This window comes from Herpailurus yagouaroundi, unplaced genomic scaffold, assembly GCF_014898765.1.
Source record: "Herpailurus yagouaroundi ecotype Mexico unplaced genomic scaffold, PumYag 166, whole genome shotgun sequence".
NCBI lineage: Eukaryota > Metazoa > Chordata > Mammalia > Carnivora > Felidae > Herpailurus > Herpailurus yagouaroundi.
Genome location: NW_024412407.1, coordinates 36,766,126 through 36,776,431, shown reverse-complemented (window position 1 = coordinate 36,776,431; position 10,306 = coordinate 36,766,126).

Sequence of the window (10,306 nt, the reverse complement as noted above, 5' to 3'; positions counted from 1 at the left end):
CAGACAGAAGATAATATTTATACTTTGAATTGTATAAAATGGCCTCCAAATCACCTCCCCTACCTCCTAGTACTCACGCCATCGCCTAATCCTTTCCTCAGGAGTGTGAGCTGGTTTCCATAACTCTCCCCCCATCTCCTCCCCACCTCCACAAGAGCAAACTGCTATCCTGTGAGTAGCCCTACGGAGGGACCCATGGAGCAAGAAATTGGGGTCTCCAGGCAGTAGCCAGGAAGGTCCGAAGGAGGCCAGCCAACAGCCATGTCCGTGAGCTCAGAAGAGGATCCTTCCTAATCAAGCCTCCAGTTGAGACCCCAACTGTGGCCCACACCCTGGGGGTAGTTTTGTGAGCCATGCCTCGCTGCTGGTGCACGAGAACTGGGAGATCAGTTGTAGGGTGATGTATTACACAGAAATACCTAATTCACTAATGGAGGGAATTTGAAACCTGTTTCAACATGTAAACATTAATTTCAATTTAGTTACTGAAGTCCTATACAAAATGTAAAACGCAGTTAAAGAATCTAACTCTAAATAAATAAATAAATAAATAAATAATAAAAATAAGCAAAAAGTCGAACTTTCTGAACACCTGAAATACCTTACGTAGCAAACGTACTCAAATAAGACTGTTTCAAATCTATTGTTCTTCTTATTCTTAAACTCAACCTGAAACATAGCAGTAGTTTTAAAGCTTCATTTTGCTTGTTATTCCTTTAATTTTTTTATACTCTTCCAAGGCTATATACTCTTCCAAGGCTATGATTGTACTTTCCAGTAGGTGCGTTACTATGTCCTCTGATACCCTCCTGGTCTTATGGTAATCTCCCTAGGTCATAAAAGCCAAAGTATTTCAGGAAATGTTTTATCAAATAACTGATTTTTAGCCAGAGTTTGGGACCTGTTTCCTTTTCCCACTGTGATCTAACTGAAACTACAGACCGTTAAGTTACTTCTTGTTTTAGAGATAAACGTCATGTGTTACAAAAACAGCACATTTTAATTTCTTACCTTTCACACGGGTTTTGGATTTTTATGACCTGTGTTATACAATCTTTACTATCAATGATATAAGTTTCATGTCTCATTTAGCCAACATTTCCTTGATATGATATGATATGATATGATATGATATGATATGATATGATGATATGATGATATTATGATATTATTATTGATAGTATGTGTAACACTATGTCCAGGCATACCTCAGAGATATTGTGGGTGCGGTTGCAGACCACCTCAAGAAAGCAAAGATCATAAGAAAGCAAGCAAATGAATATTTTGGTTTCCCAGCGCATAGAAAAGTTATGTTTAAACTATACTGTAACCTATTAAGTGTCTAATAGCATCACGTCTTTTTAAAAAATGTGCATTCTTTTTTTTAATAAATTTTACTTAATTATTTTGAGAGAGGGAGAGAAAGAGGGAGGGGCAGAGAGAGGAGGAAAAAGAGAATCCCAAGCAGGCTCCACACTGTCACTGCAGAGCCCGACACAGGGCTAGAATTCATGAAACTTGAGATCGTGACCTGACACAAATCAAGAGTCAGACACTTAACCCACTGAGCCACCCAGGTGCCCCTATCAAGTGCATACTTTAATTTAAAAATAGCTTGTTGCTGGGGCGCCTGGGTGGCTCAGTTGGTTAAGCATCCAACTTCAGCTCAGGTCATGATCTCGCAAGTCAGTTCAAGCCCCGTGTGGGGCTCTGTGCTCACAGCTCGGAGACTGGAACCTGCTTCAGATTCTGTGTCTCCCTCTCTCTCTGCCCCTCCCCTGCTTGCATGCGCGCTCTCTCTCTCTCTCTCAAAACAAAATGAATAAACATTAAAAAAAATACTTTGTTGCTTGCTAAACAGTGTTAATCATTATGTGAGCTTTCAATGAGTCATCATCTTTTTGCTGGTGGAGGGTCTCACCCCGATGTTGATGATTGCTGACTGACCAGGGTGGCGGTTGCTGAAGGCTGGGGTGGCCATGGCAACTTCTCAAACTAAGACAATGAAGTTTGCTGTGTAAGTTAACTTTTCCTTTCACTGGAACTCAAATCTCTGATATTAGTATTCATCTCCCTAAATGATTAAAAAAAAAAAAAAAACCCTTAAATAGCAAACATATGCTGACCCAAGGTCAAATAAAAGAAGATAATCTTTCCTGAATTTTCTAGGAGCGATTAAAGTCTGTGATTGACTCTTGGGGAAAAAGGAGTTAGATTTCCCCGAAGGTGTTCGAACATGGTAGATCACCACTTAGCAGGGACTTACTTTATGATTCTGTTAAAAATAAATGCTCACTAGAATCATATTTCCTGTCAGAAGTTCTGGGTTGTATTTTCTTCCTTTTGCCATGAGATTTCACATTATGTAAATATCCCCCTCGGTCATTTCTGGAAGGAGAGAAACCTATTGTCAGGAGATTTCACATTATGTAAATATCCTCCCGGTTCAAGAAAAAAAAATCGTTATGTACAATTCATACATCCCATATGACATATGGGATTTAGTTGTCAGTAAAAAAATAATATATGAGGGGGCACCTGGGTGGCTCAGTCCGTTGAGCATCCGACTTTTGATTTTGGCTCAGGTCATGATCCCAGGGTAGTGTGTTTGAATCCCACATTGAGCTCTGTGCAGACAGTGCACAGCCTGCTTGGGATTCATTCTCTCTCTCTCTCTCTCTCTCTCTCTCTCTCTCTCTCCCCCCCCTCCCCTTCTCTCTCTCTCTCCAGATAAATAAATAAACTTAAAAAAAATAATATATGAGTAGCTTTTCTTCCTTTTTATGACTGTTCCTTTGAACTTTGCATTTCTAAATAAAGCTTATCTTGGGTTTTCCCATTTGCGATCTTCTGTAGTTTGAGAGATGCTGCTGTGTGAATGAAGGATGGAGAAAGTGTTAAATCTGAGGGGGGCAAAACTATCAGGTGTTAAGACATTTTGAAGAGGCTCCCTTCTTACTATAATCAGAAAAATAAAATAAAATAACAGATCAGGTAATAACATACATAAAAGCAGAGCTGTCAGAGAAAAGGCAGCTTGGACTGCCTGTGAGAATTAAGGTCCTTTTATTTTCAAAAACTTTTTTTAATGTTTATTTTTTTTGAGAGACAGAGTGCAAGCAGGGGAGGGGCAGAGAGAGAGGGAGACCCAGAAACCAAAGCAGGCTTCAGGCTCCGAGCTGTCAGCACTGAACCCGACGTGGGGCTCGAACCCACGAACCCTGAGATCACAACCTGAGCTGAAGTCAGAGGCTTAACCGACTGAGCCACCCCGGTGCCCCATAAGGCCCTTTGATTTTTAAACCACGAATCACAAGGAGTTTCCATGTGCTTCGTCTTGTTTTGTTTTTAATCTTAAACCATCTTGTTTGATAGCACAGCACATCCTATGTGTACTGTAATATCAGATGATAAGAAGACAGCTTATTGCTACAGTAATAACAAATACAGAATCGTTCTGATTCCTCCATCTTGTTTTCCCCATTTGTCAAACCATCTGTTTATATTTTTAATTCAGCGTGAGTTCCCTCTCCTGTGTGATGAGGAACCAACTGAAATTGACAACCGTGGACAGGTGGTTCTTAGACATACATCTGGACACATATAACAAAGAAATCTAGAGATCAAGCGACTGAGCACTGGTCCAACAGCTCAACAACATCATCAATGCCACCGGCTCTCAAAATCTTTCTAATCTGTCTTTGCATTTGTTGACAACCTCATTGCTACAATATAGCTGCCACGGCTCCAGGTCAGTGTTCTGGCAAACAAAAGAGAACAGAGGCAATGCAAGCCATTCCAGAAATCTTCTAGCGAAATTTGCCTTAAGTTTTAATGGCCAAATGTGAGCTGCATGGCCACTCTCACTGCATGGGGAGCCAGGAAAGTGAGTAACTTGTGGGACTAGCAGGGGAAAAGGTGATTTGGAATGGCTCATGGGTTGGCCAACAGTCTCTGTTACCCTAGGCTAAGGCTAACACAAGATTTAACCAGATGTCAACAAATTTTTGAGGAGTTACTACTTATACCCCCAAATAAGTGTAGGAGTAATGGAGCCACGAGGAAATTTTTACTTCTCAGAAAAAAGAACCGGGAACTATATGCCACAGACTACAGTGAGTAAAAAAAAAAAATCTTGTACTGTGTTACTTGTTTGGTATTGTTATCCTCTGCTAGTTTATCCATAGAAATCATCAGTGAAAATAAGCAAACTGAAAAGGGAATGAATAAACAAATCTTAAAAGCAAAGGAATCTAAAGAATTGCCTTTGAGGAAATCAACACAATAGACTTAGAAACCTTCCGCCCGAAATATGTGTCCAAGTTGGTGGTGATACTAAATCCCATAGGTAGTGAAACCTTTAATGCAAAGGAGAGATGAGTTTCTGGGACCTGCATCAAAGAAGAAAAGAGAAACAGTTTGGGCCTCAGCAGGAATCTTCAGACGCTTTTCGATGTCTCTTTAATAGTCCTTCTCACATCCATGAATAGCTGCCCCTTATTTGCCTGCTCTGGCTGAACACCATACCGGTTTGTCCCAATTCACAGCTTCTCTCCAGCAATGTCCTATCTCCTACCTTTCAGCAGTTCAACAGTCATGGAAAGCTGTGCATTTGGCCTGTAAATCACTCGGAGTGAAATGCCATTCTCCTGTCTTGTCCACCTGGCAAAATACATAGTTGTCTTGTAAAAACAGTTGAATGGATTTCTTTGAAGAAGTCCTCTCTGTGCCTGAGCGGAGTTAATTCTATCCTCCCTATGAGTTCTCAGAGCACCTTAATTATGACCCAATTACTCATGCTTTCACATTGAGTTTCAATTATTTGTGGAGATTTCTCCCTGAGGAGGTCTGAGCACTCTAAGGGGAAGGTCTGTGATTTAATTACCATTATTATTTCAGTATTAAGGACAATGCCTTACACATAGTCAGTGTTAAACAACTTTTGGGGGTGCCTGGGTGGCTAAGTCAAGCCTCCTGACTCTTGATTTCAGCTAGAGTCATGATCTCATGGTCCTCAGATCAGGTCCTGACTCAGACTCTGAGCTGGGCATGGTGCCTGCTTGAGATTCTCTCTCTCTCTCTCTCTCTCTCTCTCTCTCTCTCTCTCTCCCTCCCTCTGCCCCATCCTTCTTGCACGCATGTGCGCATGTGCACTCGCTCGCTCTCTATTAAAAAAAAAAGTCAAACAAATTTTTGAAACAAGCGAATAAAGGAACAAATGAATGCCCTTTTAGGAGAGACAATTATAAACAAATCTAAAAAGAAGGAGCCGTTGGTTCTGTTTTCTGGTATCTGAGAAAGAATAATTTGATGCTCTCAAATGGGTTTGTTTCAATTAAAACTCAAAAGGCTCATATCCAAAAACTTTTCAATGTATAAGGAAAAAAGAAATCTCATATAGTTGTCTACGTGCCTCCAGAGAACACAACATGCCCTATCTGGATTATCGTTTATAACTAAGAATTAAGGCTAACTAAAAAAGATGATTAAAAAAATTTTACAAAAATAGTATTTCTTTTTTTTTTTTAATTTTTTTTCAACGTTTATTTATTTTTGGGACAGAGAGAGACAGAACATGAACGGGGGAGGGGCAGAGAGAGAGGGAGACACAGAATCGGAAACAGGCTCCAGGCTCTGAGCCATTAGCCCAGAGCCCGACGCGGGGCTCGAACTCACGGACCGCGAGATCGTGACCTGGCTGAAGTCGGACGTTTAACCGACTGCGCCACCCAGGCGCCCCACAAAAATAGTATTTCTAAAGAAGGAGGAAAGTGAACTTCTTTCTTCACTTTTCTCAGTCTTTGAAATTCACTTCCAAAAGAAACTCTGGAGGACCCAGCACTGTTCCATTACCAGAATACCAATTTTTCTACTCAGTGATCTTCTTTTAATTTAATACAATTCTACCTGAAAATCCAGGAGGTGTACTCCCCTTCCCCAAAGTTTTATTGTTATGAGTTTATTCTCCTGTTGTTTTTGAATTTCAAATATCAATCTCCATCAGACAGAATTAAGGATATTAACACAATATCTAGAAACAGTAGCTGATAACATCTTTGACCTTACTGGAATGTGCCATTTACAGCTTGGTCAGATACAGAGGTGACAGGGGATCACCTTCCCTAACACAGGCTGAGCAGAAAGAAAAGACCTGATGGGCAGAACAACTGAAAATATTCCCAGCACTAGAAGAAGGGATCTTGACCTTTCAGACACATTCTGAAAGTTTCTGTTCTGGTCATAATTCTTACATATGTTTGCATTTTTCTTGAAAGACGTTTGCTCCTCTCATCACCCAGGGGAGAGAGCCCAAAACAAGTATCTGCAAAGTAACTATTTTTGACCGACGAGTGGAGGAAAAAATAATAACATAGATGACTAATGAAAGAAAGGAAGGGAGGAAAGAATGGAGAGAGAGGAAAAAAAAAAGAAAAGAGAGGGAAATGGGAAATAATTTGGTCAAAATTGTGAGCTGGTTAGCTAAATCTCTGTAATCATTTTGCATGTAGTTTCCATACAGGGCTCTCATCTTGCCCTGATGTTTGCATGATGGCAGAGGAAATCCAAGAAGAACTAAGAGAGGATACAGAATGTTCTGTCTGATAGCACCTCCCACATCGGGGCAGACAGAGCAAAAGAAGAAAATACACAAGAGAATTCTCCGCTTAGAAAAATACTGCAAATTCAAGCTGTGGGAAAATGGGAGAGAAGAAAAGTGATCTCTTATTTAGCCAGAGGAAAGATTACAAATAATGAAATATTGTCATTGTCTAATTGCTCTTATGTTTTACTTTGTTAAACTGTTGGCTAGAAAACAGCACAACCTTCTTTTCTTCCAAGGAAAGAGTAAAAGAATAATGGTCAAATATTTAAATTATATTATAAGGTATGTGTTATATTATACATATATGTTATACATATATATACATATACATTATATTATACATATACATATATAATGCATATTATACATACAGTATATTATACACATACATATATAACGTATATTATACATATGTTACCACCACGTGTGGAAACATAAGCAAAGTTATATATTTGTGCTTCTAGCACAAATATGACACTACTTGATATGTTCACTGTGTGTGTGTTTCCTCGTCAGCAATGTATTATGCACAATGGGAATCAGTGCAGTACATTAATGTAACACTGACATCAGTCCCTAAACATGTTTCTGTGAAGAGTTGCCTCTGATTCTCAGTGTATACACCCGCACCGTTAGCAAACCCCGTAAGGAATCAAGTGGGTTAATGTGGAAAACGTAAGAGCAGATAGTATCTATATTCCCAGGCTTTAGCTGCCCTGTACTTAATATATGTTATTTATCGTCTGAATCTTTCCCTAGTTACAATATTTGTTTCTCATTAACAAGTTATTTGCTGTCACAGATACTTGTCTTTTAATTAATAATCACTTTGCCATCAGCCTAGATGTTAGGCAATGGCCATGCCCGTATGCACGTTGAATATCTAGTACTTACCACAGTTTTCTATACACAGTAGTTGCTTAATTAACATTTCTCGACTGAAACTGAACTCTAAACACGTCCTTATTATTTAGCTTTGAAGTGCATTTTGCCTGTTGGACCCTTAAAGTACACACTGTCCTCCAGAGCCTGATCTCTCCCGACAGTGTTACCATGATAAATATTCTGAGAGATTTTTCAAACGAGGTGTTAGAGCTATACCACTACTCAGCTTATACTTTCGGCCACTGGAAAATAGTTTTCTTCATATTCAACCAAAGAAATTTCTTCTCCTTTTCTTTTAAATGCTTGCTTCTCTTTTAAGGCATCTCTAGGAAAGCCACTGATGTGTTTTGTTTTTGTATTGCTTTCATGACAAAAGCAAACTGCTACTAAGTGAGGAAAGAAACTGTTTAAAATTAACAGAGGGGCGGTTGGGTGGCTCAGTAGGTTAAGCCTCCCACTTCGGCTCAGGTCATGATCTCGAGGTCAACGAGTTCGAGCCCCGCGTTGGGCTCTGTGCTGACAGCTCAGAGCCTGGAGCCTGCTTCGGATTCTGTGTCTCCCTCTCTCTCTCTGCCCCTCCCCCACTTTCGCTCGGTCTCTCTCAAAAAATAAACATAAAAAAATAATGAAATAAATAAACATTAAAAATTAAATCGAATTAAATTAATAGAAATCACAAAACGTTAAAAAAAATCCTTCCCAACGCAATTATGAACAAACATTTACTCAATGTAATCCGAAATGACATCGTAGAAGACAAGAGTTTCCTAGAGCAGGAAAGTGGCAGTTAATTCTGACTGCGCTGGAACGTGAGCAACTGTACAAAGGTCCCATCTGAGCTGATTCCTGAGAGAAAACTGGGAAGGGAACAAGCACACCAGGCCAAATGAAACTCAAGCCCAGAGCAAGTAGGGGTGATACGACCAGCATTAAGCATAGAGAATTCAAAGTACAATAACCACTTGAGGGGCACCTGGGTGGCTCAGTCGGTTGGACAGCCAACTCCTGATTTTGGCTTAGGTCATGTTCTCACCGTTTGTGGGATCGAGCCCTGCATCAGGCTCCACGTTGGGCTTGAAGTCTGCTTGGGATCTCTCTCTTCTTCTCCCTCACCTTCTGCCCCTCCCCAGCTCTCACTCTCAAAAGAAAAGACAAGAAAAGACAAAAAAAGACAAGAAAAGACAAGAGAAGACAAGACAAGAAAAGAAAAGAGAAAAGAAAAAGGAAAAAAAAAAGACAAAGAACAATAACCACTTAAGATGCCTGAATTACCTTAGGGATTTTGGGGTAGAATATCTAGATTCTACTTTGAGATGCTAGCAAACACCTGGCAGATAAAATCAAAGGAAAAAATTGAAAACGGCTCTATTCCACACTTGATTTCCTATATTCTTCTCTTTACATCATGAGTCAGCATCTACCAAGGGAATTTAGTATCACGTTCAACTGTTGTTTTTGTTTTGTTTTTTCTTTTTTTTTTTTTTTTAATTTTTTTTTTTCAACGTTTATTTATTTTTGGGACAGAGAGAGACAGAACATGAACGGGGGAGGGGCAGAGAGAGAGGGAAATACAGAATCGGAAACAGGCTCCAGGCTCTGAGCCATCAGCCCAGAGCCTGACGCGGGGCTCGAACTCACGGACCGCGAGATCGTGACCTGGCTGAAGTCGGACGCTTAACCGACTGCGCCACCCAGGCGCCCCTGTTTTGTTTTCTTTTATCAGATCCAGTTTGTATCTATACTTGGTCTTACTGCTACTGTCACAGACTGAAAGGCCTATTTTATTTATTTTTTTTAATTTTTTTATTTTGTTAAATTTACATCCAAATTAGTTAGCATACAGTGCAACAATGATTTCAGGAGTAGATTCCTCAATGCCCCTTGCCCATTTAGCCCACCACCGCCCCACAACCCCTTCAGTAACCCTCTGTTTGTTCTCCATATGTAAGAGTCTGTTATGTTTTGTCCCCCTCCCTGTTTTTATATTATTTTTGCTTCCCTTCCCTTATGTTCATCTGTTTTGTCTCTTAAAGTCCTCATATGAGTGAAGTCATATGATTTTTGTCTTTCTCTGACTAATTGCACTTAGCATAATACCCTCCAGTTCCATCCACATAGTTACAAATGGCAAGATTTCATTCTTTTTGATTGCCGAATAATACTCCATTGTGTGTATATATACATCGTCTTTATCCATTCATCCATTGATGGACATTTGGGCTCTTTCCATACTTTGGCTATTGTTGATCATGCTGCTATAAACATGGGGGTGCGTGTGTCCCTTTGAAAACAGCACACCTGTATCCCTTGGATAAATGCCTAGTAGTGCAACTGCTGGGTCATAGGGTAGTTCTCTTTTTAGTTTTTTGAGGAACCTCCATACTGTTTTCCAGAGTGGCTGCACCAGCTTGCATTCCCACTGAAAAGCCTATTTTAAATAATTGGCATAATAACTTGCCTGAAAGCATTGCACCTACCATTTTTAAATGCCAATCAGAACATACACATCTGCCTTTGTACCCAAGAAAATATCCTTTATTATCATTAATTATTTTCATCAATCATTATTCTCAGCCTATTAAGATAATGCAAAGATATCCAAGATGAAGATCAGAGCTATATCATTGTCAGAGTGGAGGCAAGCAGCCAGGGTTCAAAGACCCAATTCCAACTATTAATTAATTGACGAATCTTCCTAATCTTCAGTTTCCCCATCTATAAAATGGGTATTATTTCATAATAATACAGTAATACAATAATACAATAATATAATAAAACACAGGATAATTACAATGGTAAAATGAGAAAATATAAGTG